The following is a 26323-nucleotide window of genomic DNA, read 5'->3' as shown; positions in this document are numbered from 1 at the left end:
CCTCACCTCAAACCAAATGTCTTTCATAGTAGTCAAACTGACCTGTGACAGGCAGAACGATGCAACAGAGCAGCATATCCATTCAGAGAAAATGGCAGATAAAAGACAAAATACACTAAATTAGGCCAAGTGTTAGTTTATCTGGTAACTACACTTGCAAACTTAAGGTAACCAGATTTTCAAAGTTAAAAAGGGGACACAAAAATGTTTATTAAAATCTAATTTACAATAAATTCTCACCAGGGATGATTTAAAACAAATGTAATAGCTAGTCGATCTAGTGAACAGTGGTTGTGTTATTACTTAAGGCCTAGCAAAATCCGGTCTCGGACCAGGGACACAAGACTTAAACCGAGACTATCCCATTTAAACCGGGATGTCTGGTCACCCGATGCAAACTGTGCTTCGTATTGGTTTTTTTGTGGTGGATGTCTTGGGAAACACGTTACAAAAACACTCAATGAAACCAGTTGCTCCTCTATTTGAACCTAGCAATAGAGCAACTTTCCTGTTCTAAATGGCTAAATTCAGTTTCACATTACAATCACAGGATCCGTGGAACACCGACCTCGATATTGGTGATTTTTTTTATCGTAAATATTACAAAACTTTACAATTGTTGACCTGACATTCAAAGCGGAAAAACTTAATAAGTCGTGGCTCGCTGCAAAAATCTTAGCTACAAGTTCAATTAAACAAGCATTACATTATATTATTTTTTCAGTATTTTTAAATTATATATTTGTTTGGTAGATAAACGTGTGATTTTTCTTATGTAAAACAGGCCTTGGCTTAGCAAAAGTTGGAAAACACTGATCTAATCATTACTCTCCTAAACAACAGTTCCGGATATCCAATCCAATCCAATGCAAGTTCTCCGTTGCATAAAACAGACTTCATTCATCCATTTTATGCACCAAAAATATTGTGTTGGAGACATACAGACTCTGTATGCTAGTCTCGCTGTCATCTGCTATGTTATGCAAGTAATGAAAAGCACTCCCATCTGCTATGTGGATCTGGTGCTGCAGGCTCTTTAAGTAACTGGTAAGCGTAGAGAACGTCCCCCAAAAAACCCAAATACAATAGCAAAGCTGTAAATTGCTACAAACATACATACATACTGCCATTTTGGCTAGCATATTTTACGCTGCTTCGCCTCATTAGGGTGTGTTTGGAAATTCAGTCGCCTTAACTCTAGCTCTGAGCATGCAAGTGTTCCGAGAGGCAGAGCGTACTGGCTTTTCTTGGAATTTATGAATGAAATCCACCATCAGCCCATAATCTTCGCATCTTGCTTGAACAGCTTCCTGCGTGTCACCCTAGCGCTCTAGGTGTGCCTATAAACCGTACAGATAACGAGACCCAAACAAAGGGTTGGAGTTTGGAGTGTTAGTGAAACTTTTTTTTTTAATACTGATATATTTTTCCCAAATCATTGCCATGTAAAGGCACCTTTTTATTATTATTATCATTATTACGTTAAAAAACAATGGTCTGGATTGTCTTTATATTTTAAAACCGCTCACTCACATTACATCAGCATTAAATCGGGGACAAAGTGACTCATGTTTGCTGGAATTTCTACATCGCCAGACTAAGCAAGACACATACGCACGCCCACATTCGCACGCACACACACACACACACACATTCGTAATAATATTTGGCTATTTTGGTTGATTGCCTTTGATGTGAGCTTCCAGTCCCCGCATGGTGCCTCGTCTGCCTGCAGCTTGCCAGCTTCAAAAGCTGAGCTGACCTCATTTCCGAGTCCTCCTGCTGAGTCTTACATACTGCAGATGGTCGGACACAGGGAGCTGATCATCACGTTTGCAACAACACATTTTGTTCCAGTCACCTTCGCTCTCTGCCTGTTAGGTAGCCGGTGTCAGTATGTGTGATTGGGAGGTTCACACAGGTTATGGTCTCGTCTTTGGCATGAGATTCACACATTGGCCCCGCTTTCTGGTTGTCAACTGACCACATGGGAGCTCTGCAGGATTTTCTTTCCTTTATGTTTTATACAGGGTTTTCCCCCAGCATTGTTAGTCAGACTATTTGGAGTAATTAAAATATTCATATAACTACCAAATAGGGATGATAATAATAGCACAGAAAGTGTCTTGTTCAAAGTCATCTCAAAAGTAGTCAGGTAGCAAACGAACATCTCGTCAACATTAAATTTTCATTTTTTGGAGACCTCAGTGAGACCCGAATCCGTAACTCTCTCGTTGCATAACCCAAGTCTACTGCTGCACCAGACCAAGAAATTAAATATTTGATAATAGATGGTCTGGTTAGATGGATATTTTATTCATACCATGAGAGCACTTAATATCTAATCATAATGTCACCAGGTGCTAGGTTGTGCTGAATCTGCAACCAATACCGGATCAAGACGGTCTGTTCTTTGAAACTTCATTTGTTTGTCTTGACATAAGACCTTTCATTGTCAAGCTTAGATCCACAAATATGTTTTTTCATCATGGTTATTGTAAGGTCACTGGCATTGCTTCACTTATCTTTACTAGGGCTTTGCGCCGATTGTAATTTCCTCAATCGATTCAATTTCAATTCACAAGAGTTCAGCTCGATTCGGTTTCAATTACTACTATATTCTACTACTATAGCCTAATAATTCAATCCAATATTGATTAAGTATGGAACATCAATTCCTCAGTTCACTGAAAGGTAGATAAAGTACCAAAGTACTGTACAGGTATATCAGAAATGCAATTTAAGGAAAAAGTGAAGAAGACTGGAAGAAAAAATTGTTTTACTATTACCAAAGTTCTTGGATTGTCATTCAGAATGGTATGTGTGCAAACTTTTAAGGGAAGGAAAACCCTATAGACAAAGCAAAAGACAACATACAGTATAAAAGCATTTATATCATAGTCTGAAAAATGACTTGAGAAATGGCTTGTCAAGTTGTACATATATTTTATAATATTACTCTCATCCGGAGTTAGAAGGAGGCGTTAGTTCCGACTTTGCTTTTCTGATGACTGTAATAGTCTTGTGTAATAGTGATTGGACTCCCTCAAAAAAACATCAAACTACTGCAGCTCAGATTCTGACCAGAACATATTACTCACTTTTGGCAATAATATTAACCTATAGTTAATAATATTACTATGCATTTATTACCAATTTTGCCATGCTGTGTTGCATAGTAAAATACTTCATTTACTTCTGTATAAAAAAAAAATCGTATTTTTCTTGATAGGAAGTACAGTAATGTTTTAATTGGTGTTTTTTACAATATCATCAAAACATTACACAGAGCACTTGAATATTACCTGTCAAAATTTGACGCTGCTGGTCAGCCAGCGGTTCGGAGGCCACAGCACTTGACACACACAAGACATTCAATTGTGTGTTCGGCCCCTATGGGTAAGCAACCGAGCATTCGCTCTGGGTGTGTGTATGCAACTGAAACGGTAACATACTGACCATATCAACCCCATCCTTGGAGACATTATCTCCTTCCATTTTCCACAAGCTGTGAGGCAAGCCTCGGTGCACATGAAGAGAAAATGATGGCGAGAGATACCGAGTGATGGAAATCACCCGACACTTCATTAAACCACAGAAACTCATCCATGTATCCCACTTTAAAATGAACACAAGCGTTGTCAATTCATAAACGCATCATATAAGTGAAATGAAATGTGCAGAAGGCAGCAATGGTGAGAATTCATCCTCAATTGAGTTTGTGAAAAGAGAGAACTTGGCAGAAGAAGAAAAAATAGAGCTGAAGTTTTTACTCTTGTTTCCTCGTTTGGCATTACTGCCCTTCTGAAGGTTCCCTGAATGGCAAGCAGCTTCATGCTGGAGGCTATTACAACTGTTTTCATCAAGTTACTTGGCAATGGTGTCACACTCCACGCTATGCTGCGTTTTCACAATGAGCCACAAATCCTATGATATAATACCACGTCTAGTGATGTTTCTTGTGTTGCATTGCTACTAGACACAGGAACTTCACTGTTTCCATCAGAAACACAGAATTTATTAAGCATCTGTTCAGCAAAGCGGAAAAAGTAAATTCGCTTTTTTTAAACTTTCCATCTTCGAGGTACTAAAAGCTGTTTATTTACCCAGTCGCGCAATGATTAATGGAATATTTTGTTGTGACATCAACAGAGATGCACTCTCTTTACTTGAGTAGTTTTTTTCAGTACTTTGTACTTTCCTGAGTATTTATTTTTTAGACTACTTTTTACTTGTATCTGTTGCATTTTAACATGAGTATCTGTACTTTTTACTTGATACATTTTCAAAACATGCTCATTACTTTTGTTTTTAAATGCATGTAAATGATTAAAATACTGGACCTGGAAGAAGCAGCCACCAATGTCTCCTGGCTAAGTCAATCTTATGAAGAGTTTCACACGCCCCCCCCCCCACACCCCCTACATCCCAACTTGTGATTGTCTCTACAATAGTGGTGTGCGATACGGCAAATTTTGTAAACCATCGCTGATATCGATATCGATACTTTTCTAAAATTATGTTACATAATTATTTTTATTTTTTTAATTAGGCTAGCTCTATCTTTGAATTTTCTAACTTTAAGTGTTTTTGTATTGCTTCCTTTTCAAACAAAGGACAAAATTAGTGCAAAGTTTATTGATAAATAGAAAATACTTTATCAATGTTTTTCCCCCAGAAAACCATACCATAACAATATATTGTGTTTACTTTCTTAAACAAAGTACACAAAGCGATCATAGGAAAATAAATTTCTGTTTAGAAACTACATATAAAAAATAACCTAAAAAATCTGCCTTTAATGCACTTTTTTTGTGGATTTTTTTTAAAGCTAAATAAGCTGTTAAAACATAAAATATACAAAACAAATCATGTTTCAAGTACAATAGTGTATGTGTTCAAGCAATCTACTACAAAGTTGAGATACTAAGTCATGTGATGGCACACGATCGAAACACAGGAGGGGATGAGGGAGATCGGGAGCAAGTTATCTGTTTGACCAAACTGCAGCAGTGCATAAAAAAGCCCAACTAAAACAAAACGACTATTTCAATATTATAGTGCCAGTATCGATCCAATATCAATAGTGACTTGGTATCGATGATATTGATATTTGGATCAACTTGCCCACTACCAATTGGCAAGATTAGAACAACCCGTTAATATGAGAGCAATGCGTGCTGCTACAACAGAGGATACATTTTATTTATCGTTCAAATTAATGTAGGAGGAAAAACACAGTAAAAATAATTATTACTTCTATGCGGCAAGTACTGTACTTTTTTACTTTTACTTGAGTAATTATTTGAGTGAGTACTTTTAAGTTGTTTTTACACAAATAATTGTACTTTTATTGAAGTAGAGAATGTCAGTAGTTTGCTGGCTAAAACAGCACATTTCAGTACGCCTGGTTAAAATATGACCAGTAGGAACTGCAACTGTTAGTATCAACTTGTGCAGAGTCATTCACGTCTACTGCCGTTGAAAAGTAATCAGACGGTTCTCGCAGCACTTGAGCGTTGCTAGCCGTGAGCACTGCTAGCCGCTAACACTAGTAGCCACCGCTAAACGCTGACAAAAAAATGCTTTACAATACAATGGCCACATGAGTATTTTTTTAGCATCCTTAATTGGCAAGAGAAGGTAATTTCAGGACGACATTGTGTTGTTGGCGTCCGTAGCAACAGTTTGTGACGGCAATATAAACACCCCAAACAAAGTGAACAACTTCAAAATAAAAAGTATACCAAGGCATTGATGTCCATATTATTTGGTTAATGTAAGGTTTATTTTGAAGTTGGACAGCATTTTGCGCTCTAGATTTTAATTATGCGGTAGACATAACATAGGAAGTAATAAAACTGTGACCTATTGTAAGTTATGCACAAACAGACACGTGCTGTCTGTATCTCTCCCGGGTGGGCTACAAATACATGTAAACATGAAAGGTACAAAATCAATAAAATACAACTTAGAAGCAAAGCCGGAGAGTCTGTTTCTAATGTGTGTGTGTGTGTGTGTTTATGGCTCAGATCTATCCGACTCTGGCATAGCGTTATGAATGTTAAGCGGAACAGTGAGAGGTGGCGGCAACCAGGGCCGGTGATTAATGTTGACACAGTAAGAAGAGGCCACCCTGTTGACATCAATTATTGCTCTCCGCTTAACGAGGCCAGCACTGCGGATACACCCACATGATCGGGGCCAGGAATGTACACGGACACAAACACACACATTCACACTAGTGCATTACAGCATTGTGCCCCCAAGAGTAACTCATAGTGAATGTCAAATGCGTGTGATTTACACTCTGACCTGAATTACTGAGGTACATGTGATGCTTCCATAAAATAAAATAAAATATGATATGGTTTGGTTATAAGATCTCATAATTTAGCAATACCATCTAGTTACATGCATTGATCAGAAAGTTATTATAAAAAAAATATATATATATATATATATATATATATATATATATATATATATATATATATATATATATATATATATATATATATATATATATAAATAATATATGCTACCAGCTCAAGCCCAAACATTAAACTCCTTTTCTCTGAATAATTATTTCAGTCTTGCGCTTTTATTCTATTCCCACAACAATATTGTGGGACATTTCATCTGTTTCTGTTGTACAAAATTAAAGATACAGTCCACGCATACAGTCCTCTCAAAGTGATCTCTATAAGCTGTAAGAAAAATGATAAAAAGATGTTCAGACAATACAAATTCATAGAAACAACATTTTAACCTCATCTACCACAAGCATTTAAAATTATTTTCCATGTTCACCCCTCAAAGTTTAGTTACAGATGAGTTGAAGACTGATGTCAAATACAGTACTAATTGGCTTGACTTCAACTGCTCCAGCCATCTTTAAAAAAAAAAATTTACTCGCTTATTAAATTTGAAGAAGTGACTAGAAATCACACTAATGATATATTTTTAACCTGGGGTAGGACAAAGCCTGATCTATTTGTGGAGTCTTATATTGATATGTGATGATTTAATGTTGGCATGTGAGAGTCCACTGCATATCTAATAGAGGTCATAGAGTGCATTGCTTTAGAATTGATTGATTGAAAACCCAGGGGTGCTTTATAGCTTTGTCTAATTGACAGATGTGGGATTTATTCATGTGTATATACATGCATTACAGTAGTAGTGGTACAGTATACATTTTAATGTTCCTTTATAATGCTGTCGTTTCAAGTCAAGTCGAGCCTCACAAGATAAGGGTTTATAATAAACAAAATTTGCATTTAAAAAAAAAAGTTGATCTAGCTGTGTGGGAATATCTGACACATTTTAGCAAGTCCGCTGGGTCTTTTATTGCTAAGTACTGTATGTCTACTTCTCTCCTTTTTGCCCCTCACTGTCTGTCTTCAGCCCCTTTGTATCACCTTAGACAGAAAGAATTGTTCGATTAATTACTGTCTGCTGGATGGTGTCACTGCAAAGTCCTGGAACCCCGGGAGAGAAGGCAGCTGCTCCTGTCACAATTACAATGCTCCGCAACAGCCCGAGCTCTTCTCTTTCCCCCTCTCCTTCAAGCTACCCTCTCATTATCACAAACCCTATCTTCTCTTTGAAGAGGGCCCGGTGATAAAGGCAGATCCTGATGCAACTCCAGTCTCCACCTGCCAGTTTGACTCTGACACAGCCTGATTCTCAATCAGCACAGGGGTGCCAAAGGCTTTTATAACCAAACCGGTAGCCACTTCAAAGGGGCATTCACTCCATTCTCGGAATGAAGCTATGGAAGTGTTAAGAGTGAGGCAAATCTGACTGGAAGTCAATTACCTGCAGGAGAGATGATTGCGGAAATGTGAACAGGTTGAGTCGTCTGGTGGGTCACTGTCATGAAAGATCGGTGCTTTGTCCTTGTCGCTGGGCCTATATAAATAAAAGGAGAAGGACAGGAAGTTTAACAAAACAAAATGTAAACATTTACAAAAATGAGAACATTCTGCATAATGTAAAATACATTTTCTTTTCTCTGTAGTCCAAGAATAGAAAAATAAAATAAAATGAGCTTCTAAAAGCTGTCAAATGCAACACAAAGCTAGCTAACGTAGCTACTAGCTGGCTGTTAAAATTAACAACTTTAAAAACTGGCAAATGCTAAAATATCCACCTTTTCCCTTCAAAGAAGCCCAAATACAGTCAGAAAAACACACAGCAAGTAAGAATTGTGCGATATATCAGTAATAGTAAGGCTCGTCTCAATATGTAAGTCACTCACAGGCAATCGCAGCATGTCTGGAATCTTAAACAGAATTTACATGAACTAGCATCTCTATCAAAATTAGACAGAAAGAAGTGGAAAAAATACAAATAAAAATGTGATATACAAACTAATCTAAATATTGCTGTTATTGCTGTACAGATGGCCAGTCAATTGGAGTAATGACACTGTGTAATCTAGCGAATGTTCTGCTATATGTAATTATGCAATAACATCATCACGCAACCGCAACATCATTTAGCAAATTGTAGAAACAAATTGAACCACTTATAGGAGGAACATCCCCTGGAAATTAGTTGGCAACAAACTCATCATTAGTAGACAACACTGCAATTGATCCTCCACCTTTCTTTCTTCCCCCGCTACTTTGTCCCTATCATTGAAATATATTGAGACTCTGTCATGTCTGAAAGTGTGTATGCACACGTTTACTATTTACCACTAACCCCACGGAGACTCAGACAGAAGAACGTGACCGCTTGTGCGACCTCCACAATGTGATCATTTCCCACTTACCCTACACACTTGACACAATGCATGAAGACTGTTACAGTTTTCAAAGCACCGCATTTGTTTTTTTCTTTTTTTAAAGACAGCATGATTTGTTTATAAAAAGTGTAGGTCATGAAGGGAGCACTGTTTGTGACAAAACACTGGGGCAGACAACTTGAACCCCGCAGCTAATTACCTATATCTGGCACAAGATGGCGCCAATACATTACTTTTATGTTTGATTTTGTTTTGGCGCCAACTTGTGGCATGTTAAGGTTTTTCACAAAGACCACAAACAGCAAATAGGTGAGTGGTTAATTGAATAACAAACCACAAATAGGTGATTTTGTTGCGAGGGGGATAGGAAACTGGAGGGGTTTAGTACTTATAGCAAGGTTAAGAACCACTGAATAGAGACACATTAGCAATATAGGATCATCTGAAGTAAACAAAGTAAACTTTGATATTGTATTTAAAGAGTGCTTGTGATCGCCAATGACTTCAAAAGACCCAAAGTCCGGCCTGGGTCCCACATCTCTACCTTGTCTGTGGTCTGATTGTATCGATTGGCCGTTTGGAGCCAGAAACTCCAAAGAGACAGGCATAATTACAAGAAGATAAGGCAATCTACTGCAATTAACCGCCCGTCCCTTGGCAGTCTTGGCTGGGGACCACCTCTCATCCTAAGCAAGAAATAAATTACCTCAGCCTGCCTGCCGCCACTGCTGCCACTGAAATATAGGAACAATTAAATGAAGGAACTAATCCTAATTCCTTTAGCCTCTATCACTAAAGGGACATATTTTAACAATTGTGCAAATGACTATAGGACAATTACACAAAATTAATTATAAAATGGCGTTTCTATGCTTCCTCTTTCATAGACGGAAAAGATAAGTTTAACACTGTTGTCGGGACATTTTGTAAGGTTAGAGGGTCATTCGCAAAGGTCCCTTGAGGAGACGTTTTTCATTAGGATAAATAAATCTTGTCATGGGGTTTAGTGTGTGGCCTTCACAGAGAAGGACAGGAATTTCCTTTAAATGTCATTTGCTCTTTTATGTTGCAGGAATAATTGTGTCCAGCAAATAGCGTGTATAACTTACACAGCAAACAACTCTGAAAAAGTGTTTGTGCGAAAAGATGAATTGTGTCTCGATAAAGGTCTGGTCAGAAATACAATATTCAGCAATCTCCCACCGAGCCATAGAAAAGAATGAGACAACACGCATGGAATTATTCATGGCTGTCAAATGCAGCATCATCACATCTCACACTTGCTTTGTTTACGTGTGAATTTACCATTTCAGCTAATTTTACACCAGATAACCACATTGTCAGGGTTCCGCATTCCACCCTGTGAAATATTACCATGTTTTTTTAAATCCAAAATACATCATACGGGCTCTGAGCGGACTTGCTTTATGATTGACTTCTAAGCGTTGGGATAAACTTTTTAAAGGCGGAGAGTTAATAAGCATACGGTCGCTCTGCAGGTAATTAGCTAGGGGATGAAGAGAATGCCGACTTGAATTTGGCTTCCATTTCAACTACTGCTGTGTTGTGCAGCTTGAGAGGACCGTTTTGAAACAAAGCCCCTCGCCAGCCAGAAGGAAACAAGCCCAGCACACTGAAATTCTCTGACTTTTCCAAAAGACATCCATTACAGCTCACTCTCCAAGCTCCCTTTATTGTGCACCCATAGAAATGAGGGCTATTCCCAAATTGTCTTGCGTTTTTATCTTAGTGCTTGAATTAAGTCAGGAGGAGCAAAACTGCCCAAATAAAAAAATACAAATAAATAAAAGTGAAACTAAAAAGGGATATAAAACATATTAAAAATTTTAATACAAACAATTAATATAAATGGAAATGAAAAACAAATTGTGTCGAGGCGTGATTGTGAGTGCGGATGGTTGTTCGTCTCTGTGTGCCCTGCGCTTGGCTGCCAACCAGTTCAGGGTGTACCCCACTTACTGCCCAAAACCAGCTGGGATAGGCTCCAGCATCCTCCGCGACCCTTGTGAGGAATAAGCGGTTTAGAAAATGGATGGATGGATGGAAATGAAAAAAATATATATTTTTTTAATATTAAATATAAATATATACATAGATAAATAAAAGTCAAAATGAATGCAAAAATTTAAAAAAAAATAAAGATTAAAAGAATAATAAATACAAAACTACATGAGGATCGGTCTACCATGCAAGTTTTTGGGGAAACGTGGGAGGAAACCAGAATACCCAGAGAAAACCTGCACAGGCACGAAGAGAACATGCCTCAGAACTGTGAGGCGTGATATTTAGTGTACCACTGTGCCGCCCTATTTATTTATTTATTTATGAATTTATGCATTATTATTATTTAATTTTTATTTTTTTATTTTATTGTATTTCTTTTTTGGGGGGCAGTTTTGGTCCTCCGTATCTGACACAATATGCCTGTTGACTCATAATTATAAAATTGCAATAAAGAAACATTTGAATAACTTCTAAGTTGCTCAAAGCTTTACAGCACTTTAAAGGCTCAAGGTGAATTATTGTCACGTTAATAACCTTAATACAGTACACAAATAGAACATACGTAGGTTGCATTGACAGAGCAAGATTCTAAAATAAAAGATGGCATTTTGTAATGAAAAAATCATTATAATTGAAAAAGGAAAAAAACAGTTGTATCTTTTGAAATAAAAATAAGGAAACCCACTCTGCACTTTTTTAATTATAATGTATGATTGCACTATCTGAGGCAGACTAAATCTGATGCTATCCAACTATTGTTCCTGTATCATTTACTGCTGACAGCACCAACCGGACACTCAGGCATCGGTCGCACCTTTGGCGCCATTCAACTCCAGTATCTCGATGACCTACCCTGAACACAGCAAGCAGCAATTCACAAATAAAGGTTTCCATATGGGAACATGGACATTACAGGACACTGGAATGAGATGCTGAGTCAGAAATTGCCACTAAGCATATAATACTGCAACAACAAAAAAGAGGATGTCGTCTTGATTTCAGGTGAATTAGTTGTAGCGAAAAGATGTCCTAACAATGCACATTATACAATTAAGTGAAGCCCTATTATATTGTGGTTTGCCTTTCAGGCCCTACTATATGGCAGATTATTTTTTATCGATTTTCACTGTACTGTGTAAAGCTATGTCTGAATTTATCATTGTGAGAATAAGAGAAAGAGAGCTGGCGAAGGTTCATCATTTGCTCCTTTAGGGGGAGCACAGCATGAGCCTGGAAAAAAAAAAGAAAAAAGCACAATACAGCAGAGAGTGTTAAAACCTCTACTGGAAATTGATTGATGTTTTAAGTGCAACAACTGCGGGTGATTATTAATGCAATAATACTTTATGTTGTGCCCGTTCTGTTCCAGACAACAGTATAAATGTTACAATTTGAGCCTGTCCGGACACATCAGTGTGTTAGTGCAAGTAGAGTGATTGTAAGAGGTTTTCATTTGGGAATTTCCTGTTTTAACACTGCTCCTGCTGTGCGAGATCACTGTCAGGGACACGTATCTGCCATCTGAAATTCACATTTCACAATGAATGTCTTTCAGGAGATGTCAATTGCTCTCTGTTCTAATAACTGCTAACAAGACCTGACAAGACAAATATATAAATATTTTCAGGACGCAGAACTCAAGGGAACAGGTTATTTTACTTGTATTAGTCGTTGGGAATCTTTAAAGTGGGATGTGTGAGGGATAGCATCAAAAATTAATGTCATGCTGACACCAAATTGACCCCAGAAGATTTTTTTTAACTTATCATTTTTTTCTTTCTTGAAAACATGTTGAAGGTCAACAAGTGTCCTTAAATTTATTATTTTTGACTGCAGAAAAGCTGAGAATTGTCATCTTTGCATCATCTTTGTAGGGTTGATGTAATTCCGCCACAATGGAGGGTTTTTGAGAATGAACGGCCTTTTCAAGGTTATGCCACAGAATTTCAATCAGATTCAATTCTGGACTTCAACTTGGCCACTCCAGAACCTTTATTTAGTTTTTTAAGTCATTCATAGGTTGACTTGCAGATGTGTTTTTGATTGCTGTCGTGACGTGGGACCGAAGTGCGCTTCAGCTTGAGGTCAAAAACTGATGGACAAACCTTCACCCTCATGATATTCTATAGGTTTTACACGATCAGGTTTTCTGGCCGCTCACCAATCAGCAATTAAAGAGTTTGAAAAAAAAACGATAACCAATCATCGATTCAATCAGAAGATGGAGCAATATATCTATTTAAAAAACGTTTTCATTTACTCTACAGTCAACTGCCGCCATTCGCCATTCCTATGAATAGTAAAAACCTACATATAATTGACGTCAGTTGAAATAAATGAGAAAAAAAATATTTTTATAAAATGCTGATAAAAATTAAATATAGCATGCAATGTCTTATTTCAATGGCATTATTGATCGATCGGGCAAATTAAGACATTACATCCGATCACCAATTTTGCATGAAATGATCATTATTATCAGAATCCTGTTCCAGCCGATCAGATCAGTGTAAAGTCTAATTCTCTGATTAAGAGCAGAATTCATGGTCCCACCAGTCATCCAGGTCCTGAAGTAACAAAGCAGCCCCAGACTATCACACTACCACCACCATGTTTGACTGTTGGTATGATGTGTGTGCGGGGTTTTTTTCTCTGAAATGCTGCATTATATTTTCGCCATATGTAATGAGACACATACCTTCCAAAAACCTTGACTTTCCTTTTGTTAGTCAATAAAATATTTTTCCAAAACTCTTTGGATTGATTTAGGTATGTTTTGCAAAAGTAAGGAGAGTTATTTTTGGTCAGTCTATTCCTCATTGTTGAGTTGATCACCGACCTTAACTAAGGCAAGAGAGGCCAGAAATGATGTTGACACTGTCCTGGGTTACTTTGTGACCACCTAGATGAGTTATTTCTGTGCTCTTGAGGTAATTTCTGTCAGCTATAGTCACTCCCGGAAAGGTTCACCACTCACCTCCATTACGGATAATGGCTCTAATCATGATTCGCTGCAGTCCAAAAGCTTTAAGAATAACTTGATCACCCTTTTCCAGGCTGACAGATGTCAATTACTTTATTTCTCATCTTCTCCTTCTTGAATTTCTTTGGATCGTGGCATTTTGTTGCAGCTTTTTGAGATCTTTTGGCCAATCTCATTTTGTCGGACTGGTTCTATTTAGGTGATATATTGATTGAACAGGTCTGGAGGTAATCAAGCTTGGGTGTATAGTCTCCATTTTAAAACTAAATTTCATGTTTGCTTATATCACTGTAAAAAAAAAAACAACAACGAAAAAAAAATTACGGTAAAATACCGGCAGCTGTGGTTGCCGAATCTTATTCTGTTAAATTACGGTAACAATTTCTACGTTGATGGTAAAAAAAAGTATTGACTCTGTTGATTTTACAATTATAAAATGTACTTAATTCAAGATTTTAATGTTAAAAAAGTTTGAACATTAAAAAAACAAAACAAGGTTTTATCTCAAAATTTAAAAATGCTATTTCCATGGTAAAATACTGGCAGCTGTGGTTGCCGAAACTCGTTAAATTACGGTAAAACATTTTCTACATTTACAGTAGAAATGTACTGATACTGTTGATTTTCCAATTACAAAATGTACTTAATTTTGCTGTAAAAAATGCACGTTAAAAAATGTTTTATCTTAAATTTTCAATTTTCAATATTTAAAAAAAAGAAAAGAGTTTACATTTAAAAAATGTTTTACTTTGTATCGTTTTCATTGCATTGCAGCTGGAGGAATAGCTAAAAAAACATATACCTGATTGATTGATAAGAATGAATCTCCCTAACCACAAGTTGGGAAGAAAGCTGAAAATAGCATTTTCCTTGTCCTGTGCAAATTTCACATTAACATTGAAATGAACGCACACAAATACACTTCACGAAAAATACGGCGAGTCGATGTCGCCGTCTGCGGGTTAGCGACTGGGATGTGACAGAGGGGGAGATGGCAAGTGAGAGCAGAGGAGTGCAGGATGAACTGGAGGAGGAGGGGTAGCTGTCAGATGGTTATGCATGGCTGCACTTAAGTCGCATTGACGCAAGGCCAAGCTGAGCTGTTCCCAGACACTAACCTCGACACACATACATATACACTACATACACACACACACACGCCCCAATCGGATTCCGGCTGCAGACCATTTTTTCCCAGTCACAATAGGCACTTATTTATCTCCTGTGGTGAGTGACAGAAGGAGTGGTCAACTACAACTTGTGAAATGATACACTGACTGACCCCTGACCTAAGCAACGCCCTCAGTATGCCAGAACATATGTACTACACGTATACACACTTCTGGCCCACTTGACATGTGAAGCTGAACTTTAACATTAACTCTCCGTGCAACTGCTGTCTGTTTTGTGTGCATGTGTGGAGATGGGCATCAGAAGTGGAGAGCTGGATTTCAAGCTTCGAGTAGAGTGTGTATTATGAGAAGAGCATCGAGGGGATGAAGAAGGGATTGCAGTGCATGTCAGAGGCACACAAAGATTGAGGAAGAGGATGATAAAGGAGTACTGCTGTGTGCCATCTCTCCTTTTACTAGCACGCAGTAATGGAGAAGGGCTCCATGGAGAGATTGATGACCCAAAGGTCACAACAGATCTAGACTCATTTTGTTGACCCAGTGAGAGGTGTCCCACAGGGGGTTGACCAATTCCTCTACCTGTAGGAGCAAAGCACAAGTGGATACTCTTGCCCACACTCAGAAATGGAGCAGGTAGAGTTAAGCTTTTGGCTCACTGGGCAAATGGATTTTACAGTGAAGGCCTCTCTCAATGTTCTCTTGCCAACAAAATTCCAGGCACACGGAGGATGGGGGATGGGAAAGTTTTGCTAATTCATTTACACAATGTATTGAATAGGTTTAGTTTAAAAAAAAAAATCCACTTTTGTTAACAAGAGTATGAAAACCTAGAAAAATATATATTGTACATTTAGAACAGATATCAAAATTATGATTAATCGTGAGTTAACTAATAAATGCAAAATAATAATTTCAGCTTTTAGTTTCTGACCGAAAAATGGCCACAAGAGCGGAGGCCGATACCGGTATCGATAACCGTCGCAAATCGGTACTCGCCCATCCCGAGCATTGAACATGCTAAAAGTGTGGAGGTATTTTGTGCAGTGAGTCCTGTATAGTCTGGCAAAATTAGTAAATTTAAATAATAATTAAGAATGACACCACTTGTTGGTATGATGTAATAGCTTCCTATAAGGATGGGAAAGTACTGACACCAGGTATCGGTATGGTATCAAGGTATAAAGATGATATAAAGATAATATAGATTCTTTTACAACTATTATGTTTAATTTTAACATCTCCAAGCCTTTTCCTTTTGGTATAGGGAACTTTTGTTGAATTAATCTCACAGTGAGTGTCAAAACAAAAGTTAGCCCTTTTCTTAAATCATCAAACAAAATGCATGCATGACTAATCCATATGCAAATACGGAAAGTAAAAGTACCAGTCTTTCTCTTCAAAATGCAAATGTTATCAATCACGTTTCACCTCCCAACCGTCCTAAATGGATAGGTTTAATTTTGGGTGGACAAGCTTGAGCATCACAAGTGGCTACCATGCTGTTTTGATGCTGCAGAGGATGCTTTTTAAGGAGGGGTTTAATTTCACACTACATTAAGTCTTTTACAAAACAGACATTTTGGCAAATAGTTTGTGGAATGGCCCCCCCTGGCCCCCCTGCACCTCCTTATTTACCATGAGAAAAAGATAACAAAACCCAAATGAAATGAAACAATATCCCCATGTGTATGCAAATTTCTCTTTGTTGTATTGTGTTTATTTTTTCAATTCTCATTTGAGGCATAATTGGTTAAATATTACCAGCAGCAAGTTTGCTTGTTTAATAAACATTGTCAGTTTATTGGTAGCATCTTGACACATCCTCCTTTGTATAATTTCCCATCTTATTAAAAATGGGTGCATGTCCTGAAACACATTTGAACAACCACCTCATATGAACCAAAGCTCTGCTGTTATGTAAATCTGCCTTCTTGGGCCATCTTTCCTGCAACAAAAGCAAACAAGTTTGTGTTTCACTTCCATTAGCTCAGCACAATAGACACAAAAATACAACGCCACTATCAATTACACTGACGTGTACTGGGCTATCACATCAACTTTGTGTTAATTTAATTTAATGCTGAGTTAGTCTGAAACTTGTCATTTAATGACATTAATTCATGCTTTAGGAAAATCTCTGACCTGACCCAGGAAATACCATCTAAACCCAGAGGCCAATGAAGTGTTATCCCTCATGATGCGCTGGAAATGTCTTGCCATTCATGGTCACCTCTCATTCAGACTCCTTTTCAAGACATACACCTCTCTTACATGTTTTCCAGCTGTTAGCACCATCTGCTGCATAGTGTTTTCACTGACATACAGTGTGCGGGGGTTACATTTTTGCAAAGCTAACCGTGACCCCCCGCGGCTAATGGCTAATAACAAAAGAACATTCACTAAGCATAACCGCGGTAGCCGGCTAATGGCTAATAACAAAACAACAAGGCCTTTTGCCTTTTCTTGTCAACCAACCTGACTGGTTTGGCCCTCCTGCCGCCTCACTGGCCATACTTAAAGCACATGTAACGTAGCAGAGCAAGCGAAGTCGCGGGTGTGGGCTCTCCTGGTTGCGGAGGCTTTCTGTCGAGTAGGCTGCGCTGCGGGAACGCGACCATGTATCGTTATTATCGAATAGTCTAGTCAAGTTTATTTATATAGCCCTTAATCACACAAGAGTCTCAAAGGGCTTCACATGCCGGCAGTTGACAAATATCAACGACATCCCCTAATCGAACCACAAGAGGGCAAGGAAAAACTCAACAAAAAAACCATCAGGAGTAGTATCAAAACTTTTCAAATTATCGATACTTTTGACAACCCTAAAAGGAATTTAGAAAAATTGACGAACTATGTGTTGTCGGAAGTGGCTTTCGTTTGTCAATGTAATCATCAATAAATAGGACAGTACTAACGCATCCGTTTCCTGACGAATGACGGAAACATTGACGGATCCTCACTTCACTGAGGAATGACAAAGCGGTTCAGCTTGAAGTATTGAGGGATGACGATGACGGAAGGGTGTCCCGACTGTTGACAATCAGCGAATGACAGACGCTCAAAATTCATTGACACACCCACCTCTGACAAACAAACAGTAACACATGAAAAATATTAGCAGTAATAAATCTAAACTGTGACAGAAGCATAGAGAATGAGATATTGAGTAAATATAATTCATTAGAGGTGTGCGACATGACATCAATCATGAATAAGTGAAATTATTGCCAGTGGCATAATGTGGAGGTTCATTTGTTTGTAAGTCAATTTTAAGCGTCATTCAAGCTATAGGCTATCGACAGTAAAAATAAAAATAAAATAAAAAAAAAAGTGAGAGAGCCATTAAAATATTACATATAAAAATAAATTTTATTTTTTAAATAATGGATGACACAAAAGCTAATTTCTGACTGACACATGGCCACATGCACAAATTCCTAATAGGACTTGCCCTAATCCTGCTCTTGTAAAAGGATATTTAATCAGGCTGCGATTAACATGAGCGCAACAGGACAGTGCCAGGACTGTTGCTCGCAAACACACACATGCACACACTGCTGCACTCAGCTTTCTGTCAGTATTACTCCAAAGAGGCACCCTGCAGACACCTCCATAATCACCAAACGTTCCACTCGTTTTTCTACCAAGACTTATGGTGTTTCTCTATATAATTGTACCCTCTTTGTTTTCCCTTTCCTCCTACACATTGTATCTACCCTTGGCTCAAACAAAGCTACAAAAAAGAAAAGAAATGGTAATCTATTCTCTCCTCCCCCTACTTCTCCTTTTCTTTGTTTCCTGTTGTCCTCGCCACGCCAATGAATTAAACATTAGAATGGCAGTGGCCACTATTACCAATCCTGCTGATGGGACAGCGGTCTGACTTTGGATATGCAGAGAGATTTCATGCAAGGAGAAGTGGAGATGATGGGAGGAGGAAGTGAGGAGATTAGAAGCAAAAGAGGGGAGAAATGAAAGTGAAAGCAAGAGTCTTCGACCTCTATTTTTTGTCCTCTGCGTGGCCCTCCGAGTCCTCTTCCTCTCCCATCCCATCGTTCTTTCCGTCTGATCTGTCCCATCTGCCACTCACCAAACCTCCGCATCCAACTTTGTTCTCCTTCACCTTTCCCCCCCACGTCTTCAAAACCCCGCGGATTGGTTTTCTAGGGTGCCTCTTTGGCTGCCTCATGTTGTTACACTTTTCTGATGCATACATTTTGTTTCGCCGGCTTTCATTCTTTTTCTCGCTCTCCAAGTCGTTCTCTGCTTTTTAAGTACAAAGCCTGGTTTTTGGCACACAGTGGTCGCTTTATGGCCAAGAGAAAATAGCAAAACGTCTCATGTTTTTCTCTCCCAAAATGTCTCCCCAACTACGTCATAACCCAAAACAATTTCGCTTTCACATTCTCACACATCGTTTGCCCCTTTTGCTTCATTACCACTAATGCAAATTTCTAGACCTAATTCACTTGTTTTACACTTTATCCCTCTTCAAGTTTATTGAATGTTGAATATTAAGTATGTTCCAAAATGCCTCTGAAAATGGAGCGACACTTTTGCAAACCTAAGTGTATTATGAAAAGACGGATATTGGAGTGAAGCTTCCATCACTGTTCTCTTAACAGCTACCTTGCATGGTTGTACGGTAACACACCCCGCTGATCGACCTCTGATTCGTCCACATTTATTATAATTTCCCAGAGGAAGCGCCTTTTAAAAAAAAAAATCATGAAAAAGAAGGTGCTGTGAAGGGCGTGCAGTTGGAGAATTACTGCTTGTGCTTTGAAGGTTGCGTCAATTAGCATAGCGTGTATTTTGTTTTCCAATCCTTTAGGTCAGGGGTCACCAACCTTTTTAAGCTGAGAGCTAATTGTTGGCTGCTGATTAATGCTAAGGGTTACCAGTTTGATACACACTTCTGAAATAACATATTTGCTCAAAAAAAATTATTAGGACCAGTGTGAAACAAATCAGCTAAGTCGACCACCAAAATTGGTTGACAAAAATATTTCTGTCCTAAAACGGAAGTGAGGCAACTACCAGAGTAATTGCTGGAATAATTGATAGGTTAATCAATTATATGAAGATTCGTTAGTGGCAGCTCTAGTTATTATTTACTTATTCACTCCCAGCCATTTTCACTGAAGTAATTCCCTTCGCCCCGACTGTTTTACTGGATTTGGACTGATTTAAATGTATATCTGTCTCCGTTTTGCAGCAATTAGCATTAGAATATAGCTAAGTTTCGTCATTATTCACAAATCTGTTTAGGGGAGGGGAAAATAGCTCTTTGCAACGTGGCCCTGGTTGATCTCTTATACTCTGCTGCCACCTGCTGGCCGTTTTTGTAGTAACCACCATTCAAGCATTCTCTTTAGTTTTGAGGCTTCATCAAAGCCTTCTTTATGATTTAGCATAAATAAATATTAAAACAAACGTATAAATACAGCTTTGGGAGCATGGTAATATTTAAAATAGAACGTATTCATACATTTTGGGAAGCAAATTAGTTAATTAATTAAATATTAATTATTGAGTGTGGAAGCAATCACTAATGCTAAATGCTATCTTGGTTAACAGTTCAACAGCAACAAATCAATGCACTCACCATTATCCAGCCATTATCCTTGCAATGTCCCGAAGCTGCCTCACGCATTGTGACTACATTTCCCACGAATAAGATGCAGATGCGAAGGAGAATACAAAATTTGGTAAGTAAATAGTAAGGAATTTGACAGTTAGATTCCCTTTTATGGGTTTGACAACTGTGTGATTGAATTACACATGGCCAATGTTTTAAGTAAGTAAGTTTTAAATCTCCCTTGAGCGTTCAGGTACTTCTCAATGTGCAAAGAACATACTATCGGCGCTCTGGTATGCTTGACAAATCATGTTTTGATCCCCAAAAGCTGTTCCGGCGAGTGCCGCTCATCCACTGACTCACATATAGTATGGATGTCCTGCGCTCATCACATTAGCATGCGCACGCTTAATCCAGAACTCCTATAGATCTGTGCTTTGCGAGAGAAGCGTGCATACGTCATTCAAGCGGCCCGCTAGCCCGATGCTAGCCGATCGAACGCGTGTACAACCATAGCTCTTGAGTTAGGAAAATAAAATGTAAACACTAACATGCTGTCCTCGCTCAAAGCTTAAAAAAAAAAAGACCACGATCAGACTCTGAGGTGGATTTGCAGAATGATGCAGCACGGCCATCTTGCGTTGCCACACATACATACAGTAAGTTGAACAAATGGACTTTTCCGCTGCGTACTTTTCATCTTATTTTCTTCTTCTACAACGAAAATACCACAGTGTGTGGCATGCGATACCAATCAGTATAAAATAAGTGTGGGAGAAGCTCTAAATGCAGATTTCATCTGTAAGAATGTGAATTGGTCTGCATCATCAGAACCAGTTATCAAAAATATCAACAATGATATGAAAGCAAAGCACACAAGAAAAAACAATCGCTGTGAAATGTAATTCGATTCGATTCACGATACTGAGATAATACTCTGAATGGTTGATGCAAACAATGAAGTTCGTACGTCTGGTCACCATTCCGTATTTGTACAATCTGACATTCTTGGGCTTTAGAAATACATATCAATATTAATAACCTTCCTGTTTTTGTCTGTTAATTGGCAGTTATTTGCGCTAAAACGTCGCCGAGGCTTTCTTCTGGAAGGAAATGAATATATCTTTCGAAGTGTACTGTACGTGTGTGGCTGTATTGGTAAAGGCAATCACAAATGTGTGTCCTCTGATGCCAGATGTTTAGCTTTAGCTCCTTGCAAGCCCCAAGTCTATATACAACGCAGATAAAGCAATGCCAACCACCTATCAGCAGTGGCCTGCAGGCGAGTCCTGAGATAATTGAAGTTATTAGCTTGCTGCCTCTGAGCTGGCATTGAGCTCAAGGGTGCTCAGTCAGGTTTAACCTTGCTACAAACAACACACATATGCACAAGGTTAGCTTGTCAGCTTGAAAGCTTGTATGCAACATGGTTGTGGGGAAAAAAAACTATCATATGTGCGCAAAATATTTTATTTACGGGCTTTATTCTGCTGCTATTCAATGACTTCAAATGTGGTTGACAAAATTTGTCAAACCCATACTGGCAATTTATTACAACATACAACAAGACTAGTTAAAAAGGAATTTAACTGTTAAATTCCTTCCTATTTACTTTCACATTCACGTTTGTGTTCTCATTCTCAAACGCATCAAATCGCTAGCAGGAAAGTGTTTTCAATATACCTGAAGAAAAACTACTTCCTGCTTCCGTGTCTAAGACTCATGTGAAATGTAGTCCTAACTAGCCTAATGCTGCGGTCACCGGTTAAACCCAAAGCAAGCTGAGCTTTTCTGGCGGCATATTCCCAATGTTACAATGCAGGACCGGTGCGAGGTAAATGTTGGATATTGGTGAGTGCAGTGAATTTGTTTAGCGCTGTTGAACTGTCAACCAAGATAGCATTTAGCATTAGCTAAAGCAATAACACAACTGCTGGTCACCAGATTGCGATTACATTTGTTATATATAGTTCCTGGTGAAAATTTATGGTATATTTGATTTTCAGCTAAATTAGTGTCCCGGTTAGTAATTTTTAAATGGTGGTGCCTGTCAAGAATGCAATTGTGATTGATTGGTGGTTATGTAATGGTATATATTATAATGTGCCCTTTATTTTAAAGAAACTTTATCATAACTAACAGTTGTCATTAGTCTGTCAGTACAGTAACCTAAAAACCCGCTAATGGAAGGGTGTGCCGAGTGTGTTGTTGCGATACCAGATACTTTGAAGTATTCCTCTGTTCATGTAATATGATTTTCCAGAAACATCACTCATTTGCCACAATAAGCACAACATTAATTATCACTAACACAACAACATAGAGACTTCAGATGCGTTTGTTTTCATATTTCCATTATTTAGTGCTAAATGTGCTCATTAAAAGTCAAGATGATGCCAGGGTGTCGGTCCCCTGATCCATCGCAGAGCTGCTTGGGGAGATGCTAAACTAGTTAAAAATGACAAAGCAAGAATCCAGACAGCGACTCAACTCTCTCTCAAACAGCGTTATTTTTCCCCCCTCACTGTTATACTCTCAATACTTGTGAGAAGTGAGGCCAACTCCATCCTTTAAAACACTGCTGCCAATATTTGCAGTACTACGGCGAATGCTAACATACTGCAATTTTCTCAATAGTGCTTACTTTTTACACAATGCTCATAGGGCAAAATAGAACATGTTTTACCAATCAAAACAACTGTCTTCTGCAGGCTCATCTGGACAGAATTTCATGCAATTTAAATCTGCTCATTATTTTTCAAAGTGGAACGCAAAGGGTAACCACAAATGGCCTTCGCCTGTTAGGCAAACTTGTTAGAATATTAGACTTTAACTTTCTCTTGGGCAGACCGGGGTATGTTGAGCCAATTTTCTTTTTCATGACAACTACAAGGAGGTAGTTTAAGATTTTTGACATGAACCTCAAATATGTATTATTAACAATAATATAGGCCCAATACAAACTTTTTTTTTAGCATGGTGTCTGTCGTCTCCATAGGTTAATTAAAAAAAACACACACACGCACACAAAAAAACAATCCTGGATTAGCATAGAGTAAATTAACTTTTATTAGGAATGTTTTTGTTGTTGTTGTTTTTTTAGAGCTGTCAAACGATTAATTTTTTAAATCAGATTAATCACATCTTAGAATTTTGATTAATCACGATTAATCACTTAATAAAAAAGGATTTTTTAACAATATTTTTTCCCGCCAAATTTGAAGAGCATCGGTTATGTGTTAATTATTTTGACATTTAATGTTATGAGGACATCTTCAGCATTTTTTAATCCACTGCACACGCTCATCCTAATCTTTTTCCAATCAATGAATTGCTTGCATAATTTAAAATGGGGAAAAAATGACCCCAATATTTTGACATGAACAAATATTCTAAATGCAAACATTTATTAAATGCTTTACTTTAATGTATGTAATTATAGTTATTGCGCAAACAACTTGTGTTACCTTAAACGTAGCCATCCGCTGTCACGCTAAAGGATAATCTATAGTCAAAATTAATTAGTCTGCGTTAATTCATGATTAACGCGATATTTTTTGGTGGTTAATTAATCAGTTAATGCTTTAACTTTGACAGCCTTTTTTTTTTTTTACATAAACATTGAACACTGTCTGCCATGTGGCTCTTACCTTTACAGGTTCCACAAAATGCAAAAAAACATCTCCCTAAACATTTTGTGCCATGATATTATTATTATTATTATTATTTTTTTTTTTCTTCTTCTTAAGAGCTCAGTATTGTTCATTCGGAAATGTCATCATCATTGCTCTTTTTTTTTTTTTTTTTTTTTTTTTTAAAATATATATATATATATATACACACATATACATACATATATACATATATACATACATACATACATACATTTTTTTTTTTTTTGTGTGTGTGGGTGAGTATGTGTATGTGCGTGCGTGCGTGCGTGCGTGCGTGCGTGCGTGCGTGCGTGCGTGTGTGTATTTGTTAGCTCACCAGAAAACCTATTAGAAAAAAAATCTCATACCGTTCACCTAAATCGAACACCAGGAGACCCGAGGGGACCGAAGAAAACCAAGGAAGGTGAAATCTAGCACCGACCAGACACCCCCCACCAGAACTCCTCCCCAGCCCAAGAAACATCCAGACCCCAACAAATCCAAAAAACATAAAATCAGGGAGGCCTCAAGAGACCAACGGAGAGACCGAGAAAAGGAAGGAAGGACAGACGAAGCCGCGTGAGATCCGAGACACCAGCCTCCACCGATTCAATAACCTGAGGAGGAAACAGATTGTGTCTGAGTTTCGGTAGATGCTGGTGTGGTGGATCTGGCATGCATGAAAATCTCCACCAAAGAGGGGAGCCGTCGACCCCCGCCGGAACAGAGCAAGCGCAACACCTCAGGGCCCCCCAGGCCGCGGCAGCGCCAAAGGACGACCCCCGGGCCCCACCAGGGCCACCGGCCGGAGAGCAAACCCAGGAGCAGGAGCGCCCCCCGCCCCAACACGGCCCGCGCCCCCGGCCCAACGCAGCAGGACGGGGCACTGCAGGCCCACCAGGCACCCCACCGGCCCCCAACCCCCGCTCCCCCACAACCCCCCGCCCCCCATCCACCCCCGCCACCCACCCCAACCCAGCCCCAGCCGCCCCCATGCCCCCAATCCCCCAGACACCCCCCACCCCCAGCACCCCCCCACCCCGCAACCCCCACCACCGCCCCCTCCCAACAAAGCCGCCCCCCCCGACCCCACCCCAACCAACCGGCAGCCCCCCAACCCCCGACCCCCAGCCCCCGGGGACCACCCGCACCCAGGCACCGGCGCCGAAGAGGGGCCGGACAGCGGAGCGGAGAGGGCAGCCGCGCCCACCCCACCCCCCGCCGTGTGGAAGGACGGAACACCGGGGGCAGAAGGGGGAGATGGGGGCACCGGAGGGCGGCCGACACCCCCGAACCCCAGGCCCAGCGGGGGAAGGCCCCCGGTCGTCACCCCAGCGTTCTTTGTGAAAATTAACCCCTGTTACTGAGTCCGCCAGCTCGCGGACTGGCGAACTCTACCCCTAAACCGTGAATGTGACCCCACCCAGTGTATATACAAGTGTGTGTGTGTGGTGCATTAAAATTAGGAGCAGGTGAACCGGAGCCGATGGAAATTATATTCCCACGCTCCGATCCACCCGCCACCCAAGCATGTTGCTGAGTGTATGTGGTGCATTAAAAAAAATAGATAGGGCGGGGGGGGGGGTGGGCGGATGGCGACACGGACAGGGGACCGCAGCACTGCTCTATACTGCGGCCCCCAACCGATGGCACCCCCACAAGCCCCCCCCCACCACCCACAAGTTGTGTGGTGTATTAAAATTGGAGGGGAGTTGTAGGGTGAAGACGGTGTTTCCACCCTACCCCACCCCCCAAAGTGTGTTATGTGCCCTATATGTCTATAAAAGTGTATTGTGCAAACCTAGTGTAGTGAGTTAAGAGGTGTGACCAGCGGGGCCCCCCCAAACCGGGCGGGGGCAGGAGGCGCACCGGCCCACCAAGCCCCCACCCACCCCACCAGGACCCCGGCGGGCATATGGGACCCGTCCGGCGGGGCGATAGGGCTCGCCTCCCGGATACTGGGTCCCGCCCGAGGTGTCAGGACGCCCACCGGAGCGGGGCGGGCACGACACCAAATCCCAGCCACCCCCGCCGGCCCCCATAGCACCGAGACCCGGGCCATGGATGGAGCCCCCGGCCCAGGGGAGGGGAAGGAAGGCGTACCGGGGAAGGGGAAGGGAGGAGGGAAGGGGACGACAAGAAGGGCAGGGGGCAGCGGCAGGGATGCAAGGAGAGGGGGAGAGGAGGAGG

At 39.8% G+C, this 26323-nt stretch overlaps 1 protein-coding gene across 13 annotated transcripts in view; it reads right to left on the bottom strand.

The window, feature by feature from the left end:
• The window catches only part of rbfox3a (RNA binding fox-1 homolog 3a), a 436944-nt gene that overhangs the window by 386659 nt on the left and 23962 nt on the right, over window positions 1-26323 (bottom strand). For all 13 annotated transcript variants that reach the window (XR_015091657.1, XR_015091658.1, XM_086064234.1 and 10 more), the window contains exon 2: window positions 7825-7917. The gene's annotated coding sequence lies outside the window, so the exon portion shown is untranslated. The remainder of the gene's footprint in view (window positions 1-7824; window positions 7918-26323) is intronic.

The sequence above is a fragment of the Leptonotus elevatus genome, chromosome 20 (assembly GCF_054856555.1).
Source record: "Leptonotus elevatus isolate MCC_2025b chromosome 20, RoL_Lele_1.0, whole genome shotgun sequence".
Classification (NCBI taxonomy): Eukaryota; Metazoa; Chordata; class Actinopteri; order Syngnathiformes; family Syngnathidae; genus Leptonotus; species Leptonotus elevatus.
The sequence above is the reverse complement of the archived record's forward strand: the minus strand, read 5'-3'. Positions and strand labels throughout refer to the sequence as shown.